Source organism: Sciurus vulgaris, assembly GCF_902686455.1.
Source record: "Sciurus vulgaris genome assembly, chromosome: 13".
Lineage (NCBI taxonomy): Eukaryota > Metazoa > Chordata > Mammalia > Rodentia > Sciuridae > Sciurus > Sciurus vulgaris.
In genome coordinates this window covers 61,212,936-61,233,024 of record NC_136474.1, presented here as the reverse complement: position 1 = coordinate 61,233,024, position 20,089 = coordinate 61,212,936, and the positions used below count along the sequence as shown (strand labels likewise).

General features: G+C 36.3%; 1 protein-coding gene and 1 pseudogene across 4 annotated transcripts in view; one reads left to right on the top strand and one right to left on the bottom strand.

The window, feature by feature from the left end:
* Positions 1–20,089, bottom strand: part of GALNT1 (polypeptide N-acetylgalactosaminyltransferase 1) — a 127,109-nt gene that overhangs the window by 48,222 nt on the left and 58,798 nt on the right. The gene's annotated exons all lie outside the window — the stretch shown is intronic.
* On the top strand, positions 2,546–18,151 carry LOC306643353 (cyclin-dependent kinase 4-like; annotated as a pseudogene). Its single transcript has one exon. The product of its transcript is annotated as a cyclin-dependent kinase 4-like (transcript).

Sequence of the window (20,089 nt, the reverse complement as noted above, 5' to 3'; positions counted from 1 at the left end):
AACCACTAGAAGGAAGGAATTAAGGAACTCAATGAAACAGAGATTAAAAAAAAAAAAAAAAAAAAAAAACCTTACAAAGAATTAAAGTTTGTTCCTTACAAAGATAAACAAGATTGAAAAAGCCCCAAAATAATAAAATTAGGGATGAAAAAAGGAGAAATCACCACGAATGTCACAGAATCACAGAAATTCAGAAGATCATTAGGAACTATGTTGAAATTTAGTACTCAAAAAAAACCGGAAAACCTAGAGGAAATGGATGTATTTGTAGACACACATGACCTGCCAAAATTGAATCAAGAGGATACAGAAAACCTAAACAGATCAATAACTAGCAAAGATGCAGAAGCAGTAATAAAAAGCCTTACAACATGAAAAAGTTCAGGACTAGATGGATTCTGAGCTGAATTCTACCAGACCTTTAAAGATAAACTATTTTTAGTGTCACTTCTCTTTAAATTATTCCATGAAATAGAATGGAACCAAGTATCACCCTCATACTAAAATGAGATAAGGACACATCAAGAAGAGAAAACTATAGACCAATATCTCTGATGAACTTAGATATAAAATTATACTACAGAGTTACGGCAACAAAAACAGCATGGTTACTGACATAAAAACAGACACAAAGTTCAATGGTATCAAATAGAAGATAGAGACAGAATCCATATAGATACAGTTATCTGATCCTTTACAAAGATGCCAAAAATGTATGATGGAGAAAAGACATCCTTTAAAACAAATGAAGCTGAGAAAACTGGTTATTCATATTTAGAATGAGTCTAGATCCTTCTCTCGCCCTGCGTAAGTCAACTCAAGATTGAACCAGAAACTATGTAAATCCTTGCAGAAAAGTTAGCATCAACACTCCAACATACAGGCACAGGCAACAACTTTCTCAATAGGACACAAAATAGCTCAAGAAATAATGCTACAGATTAATAGATTAATAAATGGGATGGCAGTTATCAAATTAAAAAGTTTCTGCACAGCAAAGGAAACAATTCAGAATGTGAAGAACGAACCTACAGAATGGGATAAAATCTCTGCTCACTATTCTTCTGACAGGGAATTAATATCCAGAATACATAAAGAACTCAAAAACTTAACACCAAAACAAAACAAAGAAATAAACAACAACAAAAATAAACCAATTAAAAACGGGCAAACTGGCTGGGTTCAGTGGCCCAAGCTTATTATTCCAGCAGATTGGGAGGTTTGAGGTAGGAGGGTAGGAAATTCAAAGCCAGTCTCAGCAGCTTAGTGAGGTCCTAAGCAACTCAGTGAGACTTTGTCTCTAAAAAAGGGCTGGGGATGTGGTTCAGCGGTTAAGTATTCCTGAGTTCAATCCCTAGTACCAAAGGTGGGGGAAGCAAATTAAACAGACACTTCTCAAAAGAAGTATGTGTGGCCAACAAATATATGGAAAAAAGGTTCAATATCTTTAGCAACTAGGGAAATGCAAATCAAAATCACACAGATTTCATCTCACTCTAGTTAGAATGGCAGCCATCAAGAATCATATTCAGCACCACATATCAATAAATAAAATAAAAGATCCACTGACAACTAAAAATAAATTTAAAAAAAAAAGAATACAAATGTACAACAGTAAGTACTGAAAAGGATGTGAAGAAAAAGAAACAGTTACACTGTTGGTAGACATTGTTGATGAAATTACAAATTAGTACAACCACTATGGAAATCAGTATGGAGGTTCCTCAAAAGTCACTATATGACCCAGTTCTACCATTCCTGGGTATTTATCCTAAAGACTTAAAGTCAGCACACTATAATGATACACATATACTCATGTTTACAGCAGCACAATTCACAACAGCCAAACTATGGATGGAACTTGAGAACATTAAGCAAAATCAGTCAAACTCAGAAAGCTGACAGTTGTATGTTTTTTCTCATTTATATAGCAGCTAGAGAGGAAAAAGGAAAAGAAAAGTGGCAGGAAAATCAAAGGGAGATCAGGAGAGGATACGGACCCAGTGGGAGAAAGGAAGGAAGGAAAAGGGAGAAATACTAGGGAATTTTGTTGACCAAATCATATTGTTATATTGTATACATGTACAAATATGTAGCAACAAATCCAATCATTATGTATAACTATCATATACCAATAAAAATAGGCGAAAAAAGAGTTGGAAGCTAAAACTTCATCAGTTAAATCTGTATCAACTAGCAAAGCACGAAAGGAGGGGGAAATGAAAAAGATAATAAACAGAAAACTAGATTAGGTCAAAATTTATTAAACTGCAGTTCAATCCAACTGATTTTGTACTTGAGTTGCTGTGTGTGACTAAAGAAACATATGACCACGCTGAATGGTATCATTTCAAACTTACAATCACAAGCCACAAGTAGACTCAGCATTTTCAACAACACTGCTGCAATTCCTAATCAACTCCTTCAAACTACTATCTCTCCACAGATTCTCAAAACCTCTTCCTTTCTCCTCACCCACAACCTTGTTTTTAATTCCACTGGACAAAATAAATAAATAAAAGTCACCAGATAAGAATTTTCATACTGTATGCACCTGGGATCATAAACACTGTATTTTCTCCTGCTACACAATGGCTGAATACCCCTGTTCTTGTAAAAGCCAACTATATCCCTTCTCACCTACTCCTGTTCAAGGCTCTTGGTGTAACTCTTCTCTCAAACATTCCCTCTCAATTGGATCATTTCTATTAGCATACAGAAATACTGTACTATACACTGTCTTTATACAAGATAAAAGTCTCCTTTGATTGTATGCTCCTCCCATAACAATCCTTTCTCTTTATTCTTCACAACAGCCTCACCTCAGAAGCACTGCAAAATATTTATGGCTGTTTGAATAATCTCTTCTATGATACGCTCTCTCCACAGCTTCACCTCCCACTTCTTTCCAATCTGATTTTACTATGAAATATAGCATGAATACTGAAATGGAGTGCACAAAAACATAAAAATGAGCTAAATGAGTATTGCAGAGCAATCACCATGTAACCACCATTCAGAAAAGAAGCACCTCACAAGCCCCCTCACTCTTGGTTAATCTCTTTCCTTTCCAAAGGTGATCAATCACTATATTGTATTATTTTGCCCATTTTGACTTCCTAGAAACAGTAGCACTCTGTATATACTCTTATTTGATTACTTTGCACAATATAATATTGTTATATTGGTGAGATTCATCCATGGTGTGGCATGTAGCGTTTGTTCATTTTTACTGTTTATATATTCTATTGTATGAACATACCACACCACATTCTTCTGTTGATAAACGTGTTTTTCAGTTCACAATGAATACAATAGCACCGCTATAGACATTTTGGTCCTTTACCCCAGAACACACATTTCTAACATACCTAGGAGTGGAAGTGCTACCTGTCTTCAACTAAGTGTTCAAAGTATGCATGAGACTGGTTATAAACTCCCTATTTTGCTCCACTAATCTATTCATCTATCCTTGTAACATTATGCCACATTATCTTAATTATTACAGTTTTCTTTTTAAAAATATTCATAATTCTTCTATAGGAATGTTTGACTCTTTCAGGTCTTTGCATTTCTAGTGACATTTGAGAATCAACTTGTCAAATCACATATACACTAGGTTATGAATGACACTACAATGAATTTATAAATTAATTTGAGAAGGAACATCTTTACAATATTGAGCAATACAAACCATGAACATGAGGTATTTCTTCACTTATTTAACTTCTTTCAATGTTTCAGAATTTCCCTTGAAGAGTAGGTTGCTTTATTTTTGATAGTTTACATTTTGACTGCATTTAAGTGATACTTAAAAAATTTTATTTTCTAGTTGTTAGAAAACAACTGACATACAGAAATACAATTGACCTTTCTTATAAATACTGACCATAAAACCATCAACCTTGATGAATACTTACTCATTTGAATCTTTACCTGTACTTCATTTGGATTTTCATCCTACACAATCGTGTCAACTGCAAATAACATGGTTCAATTCCCTTTTTTTGAATCCTTATAACCTTATTTTTCTTGCTAAGACCTCCAGTGTAACAATGAAAAGCAGTAATGACAAGGGATATCTAGGTTTGTTTCAGGTCTCAAAGGGAAAGTTTTGAAATTATTGCTAAATATGGGCAACTTTGTGTTTTGTTTGTTTAGGCTCTCTTTATCAGATTAAGGAAGTTCCCTTCTGCTCCTAGTTTGCTAAGGAGCTTTATCATAATAGTGACAAATTTATCAAATATTTTCTCTGTATCTAATCAGTCACATAACTTGTAACCTTAACCCCTGTTAAGTAGTAAATTTAAATGAGTTTCAAGTACCAAAACAACTTTCTAGGTCTGACTAAAACACTTGAGTTTTGATGTATCAATTTTACATATTGCTGGATTTAACAAGTTCATTTAATTAATGTCCTTTTGTCCTTGTCAAATTTTCTTGTCAACATCATGCTGATTATATGAAACACATTTAGTATGGTCCCTCTTTTTCAAAAAGTTTGTTAGTTTGGCATTATTTCTTCCTTAAATGTATATAAAAATATAATTCATTAACAAAGTTAGTTATGCCTGAAAGTTTGTTAGCATTTATGTATGTGTATCTTTGGATGAAGTTTTAAATAATTATAGTACTTATTTAAAAGAGTACTTTATTTTTTCTATTTTTTTCTGGTGTAGTTATATTTTTCCAGGAACTGTCAATTTTATCTGAAGTTTTAAATAATTTTATTCATAATATTGATTTATAATCTTACATTTATTTTATTGTGGTTAAAAAAAAAAACAATATGAGGGTAGCTGGTCACATGGTCAGGGTGGGGGTGAGGGGGCCTCTCTAGCCTGCGGCCTGTCTATGGTCCCACCCGTAAGGTCCAGCTGCCCAGGACCGTGCTCAAGGGTATGGTGCCAAAGGAACCAGTTCCAGAGTCCCAATAACAGGCCTGTCCCCTCAGCTCTTGGCCTGGTGAGAAGGTCTCCCCTGACCTGAGAATGGCTACCTCACGATATGACCCAGTGGCTGAAATTGGTGTCAGTGCCTATGGGAAGGTACAAAGCTCATGACCCCACAGTGGCCACTTTGTGGCCCTCAAAAGCGTGAGTCCCCAATGGAGGAGGAGCTGCAGGGGGCCTTCCCATCAGCACAGTTCATGAGGTGGCCTTACTGAGGTGCCTGGAGACTTTTGAGCATCCCAATGTTGTCCGGCTGACAGATGTCTGTGCCACTTCCTGGACTGACTAGGAAATCAGGGTGACCCTAGTGTGTTTGAGCATGTTTACCAAGACCTAAGGACCTATCTGGACAAGGCACCGCCACCTGGCTTGCCAATTGAGACCATCAGGGATCTGATGCGCCAGTTTCTAAGAGGCCTGAATTTTCTTCATGCCAATTGCATCATTCATCAGGACCTGAAGCCAGAAAATATTCTGGTGACAAGTGGTAACAAGTGGTGGGACAGTCAAGCTGGCTGACTTTGGCCTGGCCAGAATATACAGCTACCAGATGGCCCTTACACCTCTGGTGGTTACACTCTGGTATCATGCTCCCCAAGTGCTTCTGCAGTCTACACATGCAACCCCTGTGGACATGTGGAGCGTTGGCTGTATCTTTGCAGAGATGTTTCGTTGGAAGCCTCTCTTCTGTGGAAATTCTGAAGCTGACCAGTTGGGCAAAATCTTTGACCTGATTGGGCTGCCTCCAAAGGATGACTGGCCCCGAGATGTATCTCTACCCCGAGGAGTCTTCCCCCCACAGGACCTCGCCCAGTACAGTCAGTGGTGCCTGAGATGGAGGACTCTGGAGCTCAGTTGCTCCTGAAAATGCTGACTTTTAACCCACACAAGTGAATCTCTGCCTTCCAAGCCCTGCAGCACTCTTATCTACATAAGGAAGATGATCCGGAGTGAGCACTGAAGTGGCTGCCACAGAAGGAAGAGACGGTGCCATTATCCTCCTTCTGGACACTTGAGTGAAGAGAACCCCACTGAAAAGGTGACCTCTGCCTCTCTCTGAGGCTGTGAAGACTCCCCCAACTTTTGACAGAGAATATTTTGCTGCCTTAATAACATTTTCCACCTACCCCTCCTTTTGAGGCTTATCTCCTGCCCCACCCCCTTTTCTATACACTAAGGGGTCTATCTCTCCCCCACCCACCTTGATATTGGGGTCCTTTTTTAAACAGGAAAACAAAACATGACAAAGAAACATGGTCTTTAAAAAAAAAAAAAAAAAAAAAAACCCACAATGAGATGTACCTTCTTAAAAAATGTTTAAGTGCACAATGAGTAAGTACTGTTATCTACAGACAGTGCTATGCAGTAAACCTCTAGCTAATTATCTTGCATAACTGAAGCTTTAGGCTTACTGATAACTTCTCATTTTCCCCTGCCCACTACAATTCTATCCTCTGCTTCTGTGAGTCCAACTATTTTAGGTATTTTACACAATCCACTTATAATATTTTAAATCACTACAGGATATGCAGTGATACCCTCTTTTTCATTCAGTACTTATTATTTAGAAAAGCATTTCTTGTTTTGTTAACTTCTTTCAAGGAACTAACTCTCAGCTTCATTGAGTATCTATACTTTATGTTTCTGTTCTATTTTATTAATTTCTGCCCTTAATAATTATTTTCAGATCTGGACATACAATAGCTCCCCTTTCCATTTCTCACATAAATCATCTGTGACTCCTATTTTCAAGATTGGTTACTTTTATTAGTCTTTTTCAATGAACCAGCATTTGACTTTGCTGTTTCTCTACCGTATATTTGTTTACTATTTCCTAAGTTTTCAGTCTTTAAGTTTCTACTTTTGCTTCTATTTGTTTGAGTTCAATTTGTTTTTCTTTGTCTAATTTCCTAAAATGGCTAGTTCTTTCATTTTCCATCTTCTTTTTTGTAAAATTAAATGCATTCAGAGTTATACAGTTTCAGCTAACTGAAATGCATCCCACAAGTTCTGAATTGTAATACTGGCATTATTAATTAAGATAAAGTATTTTATTCCTCAGTGTATTTAATGCCTGGCTAATAGAAGTTACAAAAAGAGAAAACAGACAAATGAGAAATATGGACCTGTCGAATGATGATATAATACTTATGGGCAAGATTTCACACCTTTATTACCACAAGCACACAATTTACTTGAATGCAAAGATACTGGGTACACAATCCCTCTAGATGTAACTACCAATCTACAGGGAAAAAAGAAAACAAAGAAACATGTTCAATGATATCAGAGAGATGCAGTCAGCAATATGCAGACTAAGAAAACAACATTATACCTGCACTCTTCATATAGTAAACTGTAGGGGAGGAAGATGGGGAAGGATCTTAAGGTTTAAGAGACATATGCACCAGCTGCAATATATAGATCTTATTTCTATCCTGATAATACAGAAAAGAAAAGAAAACTATGACATAAGGAGGGAAGTTTGAACAGAAACTGTATTTCAAGGTACGAAGGAAATCACTGTCAACATATTTTTAGGCATGAAAATAGAACCATGATTTTCCTTCTTTCTCTTTTCCAATGGGTCCGTATCTTTCAGAGGTACATACAGAAATATGTATGAATGGTATGGCTTTGCCTGGAATTGGAAAATCTACTTCTAATTTTATTGTCTGTAGATGCTTCTAATTTTACAGAGTGCAGAAACTATATAGGTTTCTCTATAAATGTTGCTCTTGTCAAATCAGCTGCTTACCCTAAAGTATATGACTCACAAGAGTAAAAGTCCAAAATGTATGCCACAGTGTATTTAATAGTTTAATTTTGGAAGTTACACTTTGCTACTCATATCCTGTACTACTGCTCAAACAGACCAACCCTAGCACAATGTGAGAAGAGATTATACACAGGGGTGAATATCTAGAGGCAGAGATTGTTGGAGGCTATCTTAGAAGGGACAGATGAGTGTATAAACTGAGACTGCTGGGAACTGCTGAAAATAGCCTGTGAATACATGAAGATTCATTATATTATTATCTCTATGTTATTTTCATAATAGAAAAAGTAAAATTTTTTAAAAAGGGGATGCCAGTATAAAAAGGCAACTTTATGATAGTAGTGAGTCCCTCTGAAATTCTATTGTTAGTCAAAAGGATTGCATATAGCAGCTATACTTTGTCAAGTCTGACAAAGCCTCATCGAGCCTAAAACCTATTGTGCAAGCATGTGTATCATACCATTTACACAGTATTTTAAATATGAAAGTATTCACTGTCAAAAAATTAATGACTAATAATGCTTCTCACTGATACACAAAGGGAGGTTTTCAAGATGGCAGAATACAGGAGGTCACTTTCCTGGCTGCTCCATGGCATGACACCAAGAAAGCAGACAGGCAGCTTCTTAGCAAGTAAGGTACTGGAAAACTTCAGAGACACTTTAAGTCCAGGGGGTAGAAACTACTGCCTCAGATCCATACTGTTCGATGGGTAGACACAAACAAACAACATGAAAAAGCAAGGGAACAAATTGCCCCAAGCAAACCAAGATATTTCTAATAACAGAATCCATCGACACCACAGTACAAGAAAAGACACAGGAGTTTAGAATGTACTAAACTGATCAACAAGGTAAAAGATGGTTTAAGGAGTGAAATCAGAGAAAATGCATTAAGTAAAAGATTACTTCAATAAAGAGACAGAGTCTACAAAAAACAAAAACAAAAACAAAAACAAAACAGAAATCTTTAAAATTAAGGAATCAATAAACCAAATTAAAAAGTCAATTGAAAACATCACCAACAGACTAGATCACTTGGAAGACAGAGCTTCGGAAAATGAAGACAAAATATATAAGCTTTTCTGGGGGTGGTGGGGCTTACCGACTATTGAATTCAGGGGTACTTGACCACTAAGCCACATTACCAGCCCTATTTTGTATTTTATTGAGAAAGGGTCTCACTGAGTTGCTTAGCACCTTGCTGCTGCTGAGGCTGGCTTTGAACTCTTGATCATCCTGCCTCAGCTTCCCGAGCTGCTGGGATAATAAGCATGTATCACTGCACCCAGCAAAACATAAACAATCTTGAAAACAAAATTGAACATGGAGAAAAGATGTTAAGAGACCATGAAAAGAACTTCCACGGAATGTGGGATAATCAGAAAAGATCAAACTAAAGATTTATTGGGATACGTGAAGGCTCAGAGATACAAATGAAAGAAATGCACGATCTTTACAAAGAAATAATATTAGAAAATTTCCCAAACCTACAAAACAAAATGAAAAAGCAAATAGGAGGCTTACAGAACCCCAAATATACAAAATTACAACAGAGTCACACCAAGGCACATTATTATGAAAATGCTTAACATACAGAAAAAGGATGGAATTTTGAAGGCTTCCAGAGAAAAGTGACAGGTAACATTTAAAGAGAAACCAATCTTGAGCCCAGCTGATCTCACAACCCAGACACTCAAGGTTAGTAGATCTAGGAATAATATACACCAAAAAAAACAGAGGCCAAGAATATTATATCCAGAAAAATTAAGCTTCAGAATTGATGATGAAATGAAAATCTTCCATGATAAAAAAAAGTTAAAAGAATTCACAACTAGAAAGCCTATACTATAAAACATACTCTAAGATATTTCATGAAGAAGAAATGAAAAATAAAAGTAAAAACCAGCAAAAGGAGGAAGTACACAAAAAGAATAGTGAATCAATGGACAAACAAATTCTAATTAAAAGCCAGAAATAAATCAAAATGACAGGGAACAAAAATCATATCTCAATAATAACACTGAATGTAAATGGTCTAAATTCAGCAATTAAAAGATTCAGACTGGCAAACTGTAATAAAAAATAACACCCAACAATACGCTACTTCCAAAGAGACTCACCTCATAGGCAAATAAATCCACAGACTGAGGTAAAAGGACAGGAAAAAAACATATCATTCATATGTCTCTTGTAAACAAGCAGGGGTTTCTATCCTCATATCAGATAAAGTGGACTTCAAGCCAAAGTTTATGAGAGGGGAAAAGAGGATATTTCATACTGTTTTAAGGGAATTACACATCAATAATACATAACAATTATAAATATTTATGCCCCCAAACAATGGAGCATCTACTTATATCAAACAACCTTTCTTGATTTCAAAAAGAGACCACAACACAATGATACTGGGTGATTTTAACATGCCTCTCTCACCACTGAATAGATCCTCCAAATAAAAATTAAATAAAGAAGCTATAGAACTAAAAATACAATAAATAATTCAGACTTAACAGACATACACGTATAGTATTTCAACCACTGATGACTAAATACACTTTTTTCTCAGCAGTCCATGTATTCTTCTCTAAAACAGACCATATTTTGGTCACAAAGTAACTTCTAGCAAATACAAAAAAAGAGATAATATCTTGCATCATAGATCAAAATGGAATGAAATTAGAAATCAACAAAAAAATAAAAAACAGAACCCACTCTAACACCTGGAGACTAATATTATGCTATGGAATGACCAATGGATAGCAGAAGAAATCAGGGATGAAATGAACAAACACTTAGAAGTAAAAGAAAACAGCAATACAACATATCAAAATCTCTGGGACACTATGAAGGCAGTAATAAGTGGAAATTTCACTGCACTGAGCTCATTCATTAAAAGAACAAGTGGATGATGATATATAATAGGGGTGGGGAGTGAGAAAAGATTGGAGGAGCTTTAGATTGTGTCGAGGGAAATGAGGGGGGGTATGAAAAATGGTGGAATGAGACAGACATCATTACCCTATGTACATGTATGATTATACAAATGGTATGAATCTACATTGTGTACAACCATAGAAATGAAACGATGTACCTCATTTGTGTACAATGAATCAAAATGCAGTCTGTAAACAATAAAAAATAATTTAAAAAAAGAACAGAAAGTCAACAAATAACCTAATATTACATCTCAAAGCCCTAGAAAAAGAACAAATCCACACTAAAAGCAGCAGAAGACAGGAAAGAATTAAAACCAGAGCTGAAATCAATGAAATTGAAACAGAAGAAATGATCCAAAACAATATAAAAAAATGAAAAGTTGTTTCTTTGAAAAAAAAAAAACCAATAAAATTGATAAACACTTATCCAAGCTAACAAAGAGAGAGAAATCAAATTACTAAAATTTGTGATGAAAAAGGAAATATCACAACAGACACTACTGAAATAAGACAATAATCAGCACATATTTTGAAAATTTATACTCTAATAAAATAGAAAATCTTGAAGACATCAACAAATTTCTAGAAATGTATGACCTACCCAAATTGAATCAGGAGGACACAGAAAATTTAAAAAGATCAATATCAAGCAATGAAATTAAAAATGTTATCAAAAGCCTACCAAGAAAGAAAAACCCAGGACTAGATGGATTCTCAGCCAGATTCTATCAGACATTCAAAGAAGAACCAATACCAATCCTTCTAAAATTATTCCATGAAATAGAAAGGGAGAGAACATTCCAAACTCATTTTATGAAGCTAGCTAGTATCAACCTGTACCAAAATCAGACAAAGACACAGCAAGAAAATAAAATCTCAGACCAAAATCCTTGATAAACATAAATGTAAAAATTCTTAATAAAATACTGGCAAATCACATACAAAAAACATATAAAAAGATAATGCACCATGATCAAGAGGGGCTCATACCAGGAATGCAAGGTTAATTCAATATATGAAAATCAATAAATGTAATTCATCATGTCATTAGACTTACAGTCAGGAATCACATGATTATGTCATCAGATGCAGAAAAACTATTTGACAAAATATAGCATCCATTCGTGTTTGAAACACTAGGGACAGTAGGAACATACCTCAACATTGTAAAGCTACATATGCAAAACTCAAAGACAACATTCTAAATGAAGAAAAATTGAAAACATTCCCTCTAAAAACTGGAACAAGACAGGTATGCCCTCTTTCACCACTTCTACTCAACATAGTCCTGGAAATTGGCCAGAGCAATTAGACAGATCAAAAAAATTAAAGGGATACAAATAGGAAAAGAATTCAAACTATCCCTATTTGCTGACATGATTCTATATTTAGAAGATCAAAGAAACTTCAGCAGAAAAATTCTAGAATTCATTCAGTAAATCAGCAGGATATAAAATTACAGCCATGAATCAACTGCATTCCTATACAGTGATACATAAACTTTAAGTGAAATTAGAAAAACTATCCCATTCAAAATAGCCTCAAAGAGAATAAAAATATTTGGGACTCAATCTAACAAAGGAGGTAAAAGACCTCTACAATGAAAACTACAGAACACTAAACAAAGAAACTGAAGAAAACCTTAGAAGATGGAATGATCTCCCATGTTCTTGGACAGGCAGGATTAATACTGTCAAAGTGACTATACTACCAAAGGTGCTATAGAGTTAATGCAATTCCTATTAAAATTCCAATGATGCTCTTCACAGAAATAGAACAAGCAGTCATGAAATGCATTTGGAAAAATAAGAGGTGCCAACTGGTACTGGCACCAGAACAGAAGACACAGAGACAAAGCCACATAAATATAGTTACCTCATACTAGACAAAGGCACCACAAACTATACTGGAGAAAAGACAGCCTCTTCAACAAATGGTGCTTGGGAAGACTGGAAATATGAAATACATACATAACAAAGTGAAATTAGACCCCTATCTCTCACCCTGCTCAAAACTCACCTCAAAGTGGCATTAGGCCAGAGACCCTGCACCTATTAGAAGAAAATGTAGGCCCAAATATCCATTACATTGGCTTAGGAACTGAATTCTTCAACAAAACTCCTAAGGCACAAGAAGTAAAACCAAGAATCAATAAATGGGATTATATTAAACTAAGAAGCTTCTTCACAACAAAGGAAAACAATCAAGAACATGGAGAGTGAGACTACAGAAGGAGAAAATCTTAGCCACCTGCACTTCAGATAGAGCATTAATCTCCAGGATATATAAAGAACTCTAAAAACTTAACACCAAAAAAACAAATAACCCAATCAATAAATGGGCAAAGGAACTGAACAGTTACTTCACAGAAGAAGAAATATAAATGGTCAACAAATATATGAAAAAAATGTAGAATATCTCTAGTAATTACAGAAATGCAAATTAAAACTACCCTGAGATTTCATCTCACTCCAGTCAGAATGATGATTATCAAGAATACAAGTAACGATAAATGTTGACGAGGATGTGAGGGAAAAGGTACATTCACACATTGCTGGTGGAACTGCAAACTGGTGCAACAGCAAAGGAAAGCAGTCTGGATATTACTCAGAAAACTTAGAATGGAACCACCATTTGACCCAGTTATCCCACTCCTGGGCATATACCCAAAGAACTTAAAATCAGCACACTAGCCAGGTGTAGTGGGGCATGACAGAAATCCTAGTGGCTTGGGAGGCTGAGGAAGGAGAATCAAGAGTTCAAAGTCAGCCTCAGCAACAGCAAGGTGCTAAGCAACTGAGTGAGACCTTATCTTTAAATAAAATACAAAACAGGCTGAGGATGTGCTCAGTGGTTGAGTGCCCAAGTACCCCTCCAAAAAAAAAAAAAAAAAAAAAAAACCAACAACATACTATAGTGATGTGGCCACATCAATGTTTATAGCAGCTCAGTTCACAATATCTAAGATAGGCAACCAACCTAGGTGCTGTTCAACAGATGAATGAATTAACAAAATGTATACATATACAATGGAATATTATTTAGCCATAAAGAATGAAATCATGACATTTGCCAGCAAATGGATGGAACTGGAGGCTATGAAACTAAGTGAAATAAGCCAATAAAAAAAAAAGAAAAAAGAAAAAAAAAAAAAACAACAAAGGTGGAATGCTTTCTGAATGCAGATGCTCACTCACGATAGGCAGGGATGTAGGAGGAGTGGAGCTTCACTGGATTGGAGGGAGCAGGGGATAGAGGGAAAGGAGGTGAGATGAAGATGGAACAGACAGTAGAATGAATTGAACATAACTTCCCTATGTTTATACATGCATACATAACCAGGGTAATTCCACATCATGTATAACCACAAGAATAGGAAGTTTTACTCCATGTATATATATGTCAAAATACATTTTACCCACGTGAATCTCCAGTGCCAGCCTACACGACAGGATCTCTAACACCCACCTGCCCTGTGCAGACCCCACACTGTGTCCTCACATCTACCAATGGGACACCTCTGCCACCATCTTGGATTGTCTTGCCTCTGCTGCTGCCATCTTTAATTGGGGCAGCATCCATTTGGGATTCCTGTTGGAGACCAGAAGTTCATTAGCAAGGTACCTACAGGTTAGTCACTGCTGCTGTCACCAGCTTGGGATGTGGCCACTTACATCCAGGGATAATAGCCAGGACCTGAAATATCATTAAGGGCCCCTGCAGGTTTGGTTGCATCTGAGGTATCCCTGCTAGGTTGTGCTAATAGCCACCATCTTCATGAAGAGACAGGAAAGGGTCTTGAGAGGGCTCGTTAGGTGGGAAAAGGGTGTGAGGACATCTTGATCCCAGCTCATCCAGTCAACTAGCCTGGTACCCACAAGGATCCCAGAGACAACTCGGGAACACTTGTTGAGACTCAACATCAGCCCGGTCCAGGACTCCACAAAGCACCTGGTCCTCCCAGTTTGGCAATCAACAGGGACCTCCGGCTCTTCAATCTCCAGTCTCCCAACCATCCCCTAGCCACCAACCAGTATAGTAGAAAAAATGTCAGAAAGGAGTTCAGAATGTACAAAATTAAAATGATTCATGAAGTAAAGGATGATATAAGAGAGCAAATGCAGGCAACAAAAGATCACCACAATAAACAAAAGAGCAAATGCAGGAAGCTAATGATTATTTCAATAAAGAGAGATTAAAACAAAAAACAAAGAACAAAAAACAAAAAAAGGAAATGCTTGAAATGAAGGAAATAATAAATTACAAACTCAATAGAGGGCTGGGGTTGTGGCTCAGTGGTAGAGCACTTGCCTCACATGTGAGGCCTTAGAGTCAATCCTCAGCACCATAAATAAATAAATAAATAAATAAATAAATAAATATCCATTGAAAACTGTAAAAATATTTTTAAAAAACTCAATAGAAAGCATCACCAACAGACTAGATCATTGCACGACAGAACCTCAGACAAGGAAGACAAAATATTTAATCTTGAAAATAAAGTTGACCACACAGAGAAGATGGTAAGAAACCATGAAGAGAATCTCCAAGAATCAAGGGATAACATAAAGAGAACAAATTTAAGAATTACTGAGATTGAGGAAGGCACAGAGATACAAACCAAAGGAATGAACAATGTATTCAATGAAATAATATCAGTAAATTTCCTCATCTGAAAAATGAAATGGAAAATCAACTGCAAGAAACTTACAGAACACCAAATGTACAAAATTACAACAGATCCACACCGAAGCACATTATAATGAAAATGTCCAATATTCAAAATAAGGACAGAATTTTTAAGGCTGTGAGAGAAAAGTATCAGATTATATATAGGGGAAAACCAATACATATATCAGCAGATTTCTCAAAGCAGACTCTAAAAGCTAGAAGGGCCTGAAACAACATAGTTCAAGTTCTGAAAGAAAAAGGTTGGCAACCAAGAATCTTATACCCAGCAATACTAACCTTCAGATTTGAGGATAAAATAATATCCTTCCACGATAAAAGATAAAAGAATTTAAAAATAGAAAGCCCACACTACAGAACATTCTCAGCAAAATATTCCATGAGGAGGAAAGGAAAAATAACAATGTAGGTCAGCAAAGGGAGGAACTGCCTTAAAGGAAAAGTCAATCAAAGGATAAACCAACACAAGTTAAAAACTGAAAATAAGCCAAAATGACCAGGAATACAAATCATATCTCAATAAAACCCCTGAATGTTAATGACCTAAACTCATTAATCAAAAGACATAAACTGTCAGACTGGATTTCAAAAGAAAACCGAACAATGTTGCTGCCTTCAAGGGACTCATCTCATAGGAAAAGATATCTACAGACTGAAGATGAAAGGATGGGATAAAATATATCATGCACCCGGACTCCATAAAAAAAGCAGGGGTTTCCATCCTCATATTAGATAGAATGGACTTCAAGCCAAAGTTAGTTAGAAGAGATAAGGAAGAACATTTCATATTGCTTAAGGGAATCATAAATCAACAAGGCTTAACAATTATAAATAATTATACCCCAAACAACAGAGCTTCTATGTATGTCAAACAAATCCTCCTCAATTTCAGGAATCAAATAAACCAAAACACAATAATAGTGAGTTACTTTAACACACCTCTCTCATTACTGGATAGATCTTCCAAACAGAAACTGAACAAAGAAACCGTAGAACTCAATAATACAGTCAATAATTTAGACTTAACAGACATATATCCAATATTCCATCCATCAATGAGTGAATATATTTTCTTCTCAGCAGTAAATGGACCCTTCTCTAAAACAGACCATATATTATGCCACAAAGCAACTCTTAGCAAATACAAAAAAAAAGATACTACCTTGCATTCTATCAGATCATAATGGAAATTAGAAATCAATGATAAAATAAAAAATAGAAATTACTACAGCACCTAGAGACTAAATAATATGCTACTGAATGATGCATGGCTAGCAGAAGACATCAGGGAGGAAATAAAAAAATTCTTAGAGGTAAATGAGAACACCAATACAACATACCAAAATCTCTGGGACACTATGAAAGCAGTACTAAGAGGAAAATTCATTGCATTGAGTTCATTCAATAAAAGAATAAAACGCCAACAAATAAATGACCTAACATTACATCTCAAAGCCCTAGAAAAAGAAGAACAAATCCACACCAAAAGTAGAAGACGGGAAATAATTAAAATCAGAACTGAAATCAATGAACTTGAAACAAAAAAAAAAATGAAAAGCTGACAAAACAAAAAGTTGCATCTTTGAAAAAAATAAACAAAATTGATAAACCCTTAGCCACACTAACAAAGAGGAGAGAAAACTCTTAATAAAATTCATGATGAAAAAGGAAACATCATGACAGAGACTAATGAAATACAAAACATAATTAGAAGCTATTATGAAAATCTATACTCCAACAAAATAGAAAATCTCAAAGACACTGACAAATTTCTAGAGACATATGATCCACACAAACTGAATCAGGAGGACAAACACAATTTGAACAGATCAATTTCAAGCAATGAAACAGAAGACGCCATCAAAGCCTACCAACCAAGAAAAGTCTGGGACCAGACGGATTCTCAGCTGAGTTCCACAAAGAAAAACTAATACCAGTACTACCCGAAGTATTCCATGAAATAGAAAAGGAGGGAACCCTTCCAAACTCATTCTATGAAGATAGTATCATCTGATACCAAAACCAGACAAACACACATCAGGAAGGAAAACTTCTGACAAATATCCTTGATGAACATAGACGCAAAAATTATCAACAAAATTCTGGCAAATTGCAGACAAAAACATTAAGAAGACAGTGCACCACAATCAAGTGGGGTTCATCACAGGGATCCAAGGTTGGTTCAACATCTGAAAATCAATAAATGTAATCTATCACATAAATAGACTTAAAGTTAAGAATCATATGATCATTTCAATAGATGCATAAAAAGCATCTGATAAAATATAGCACTCCTTCATGCTCAAAACACTAGAAAAAATAGGGATAGTGGGAATATACCTCAACATTGTAAAGGCTATTGATGCTAAACCTAAGGTCAACATCATTCTAAATGGAGAAAGAGTGAAAGCATTCCCTCCAAAAACTGGAACAAGACAGGGATGCCTTCTTTCACCACTTCTATTCAACATGGTCCTTGAAACTCTAGCCAGAGCAATTAGACAAACCAAAGAAATTAAAGGGATACGAATAGGAAAAGAAGAACTCAAACTATCACTATTTGCCAATAACATGGTTCTGTATTTAGAGGATCCAAACAATTCCACCAGAAAACTTCTAGAACTAATAAATGAATTCAGCAAAATATAAAATCAACAGGAAATAAAATCAACACTCATAAATCTAATGCATTTCTATTCATAAGAGACGAATCCTCTGAAAGAGAAATTAGGAAAACTACCCAATTCACAATAGCCTTAAAAAAAAAAAAAAAATTGGGAATCAATCTAACAGAAGAGGTAAAAGACTTCTACAATGAAAACTACAGATGACATTCTTCATAGAAATAGAGAAAGCAATCATAAAATTCGTTTGGAAAAATAAGAGACCCAGAATAGCTAAAGCAATCCTTAGCACTAAGAGTTAAGCAGGAGGGATCATAATACCAGACCTTAAACTATACTACAGAGCAACAGTAACAAAAACAGCATGGTATTGGCACCAAAATATACAGGTAGACCACTAGTACACAAAAGAAGACAATGAGACAAACCCACATAACTACAGTGACCTCATACTAGACAAAGGAGTCAAAAAAATACAACGGAGAAAAGACAGTCTTTTCGACAAATGGTGTTGGTAAACTGGAAATTCATATGCAGCAAAATGAAGTTATCTCTCACTCTGCACAAAACTCAACTCAAAATGAATCACCTAGGAATTAGACCAGAGAACCTGCACCAAACAGAAGAAAAAGTAGAATCAAATCTTTATTATGCATTCTTAGGACCAGACTTCCTTAACAAGACTCCCAGAGCACAAGAAATAAAACAAGAATCAATAAATGGGATGGATTCAAACTAAAAAGCTTTTTCTCAGCAAAGGAAACAATAATGTGAAGAGAGAGCCTACAGAGTGGGAGAAAATTCTTATCACACACTTCAGATAGAGCACTAATCTCCAGAATTCATAGAGAACTCAAAAAACTTAACACCAAAAATACAAATAACCCAATCAATAAATGGGCTAAAGAACTGAACAGACACTTCACAGAATATATACAATTGATCAACATAAATATAAGAAAAAATGTTCAACATCTCTAGTAATCAGAGAAATGCAAATCAAAACTACCCTAAGATTCCATCTTACTCCAATTAGAATAGCTATTATCAAGAACAGTAGGTGTTGTTGAGGATGTAGGGAAAATGGTACACTCATATATTGCTGGTGGGATTGCAAATTGGTGTAGCCACTCTGGAAAGCAGTATGGAGAAATCTTGGAATGGAACCACCATTTGACCCACCTATCCCACTCCTTGGCCTATATCCAAAGGACTTAAAATCAGCACACTACAGTGTTGCAGCCACATCAATGTTTATAGCAGCTCAATTCACAATAGCTAGATAGTGGAACCAACCTAGATGTCCTTCAACAGATGAATGGATAAAAAAAATGTGGTATATATACACAGTGGAATATTAGCCATAAAGAAGAATGAAATTATGGCATTTGCTGGTAAATGGATGAAGCTGGAGAATATCATGCTAAGTGAGATAAGTCAATCCCAAAAAACCAAAGGCCAAATGTTTTCTCTGATAAGTGGATACTGATACATAACAGGGGGTAGGGGAAGAATGGAGGAACTTTGGATTATGTAGAGGAAATGAGGGGAGGGGAAAGGGCAGGGGGAAGAAAAGATGGTGGAATGAGACAAACATCATTACCCTGTACATGTATGATTACACAAATGGTGTGACTACATCGTGTACAACCAGAGAAATGAAAATTGGAGGGATTCAAGATGGCGGACTAGAGGATGGCTGCGTTTCGTGTTGCTCCAGGACTCAGGACTCAAGAAGAAGAGATATAGAGAGACTTGGGACCAACTCAAAGCAGCCGGGCGAGAGTCTCCCCCTGGGCAGGCGTCCCGGACGGGGCAGGCGTCCTGGACGGGGCGGTAGCCCCGAAAGCAGGGATCTTTGCGAAGTAGAGCTGCCGGCGAGACGCCCCTCCCCCTGCCGGAGCAGTGATAGCAGACAACTGTGAGCATTGGAGAGGTGGCTGTTCACCACAGCGCTTGGACTCCGCGCAACCCACCCGGGCTCTGGGAGGCTGCCCAAAGGAGAAGGTGCTTGGTGAGCTGTTTGGACTGAAAGCGACCACCCCTGAACACAGGGGGCTGCCCAGAGGAGGAGAAATACGGGCTCGGCACGTCGCTTGGACTTGGA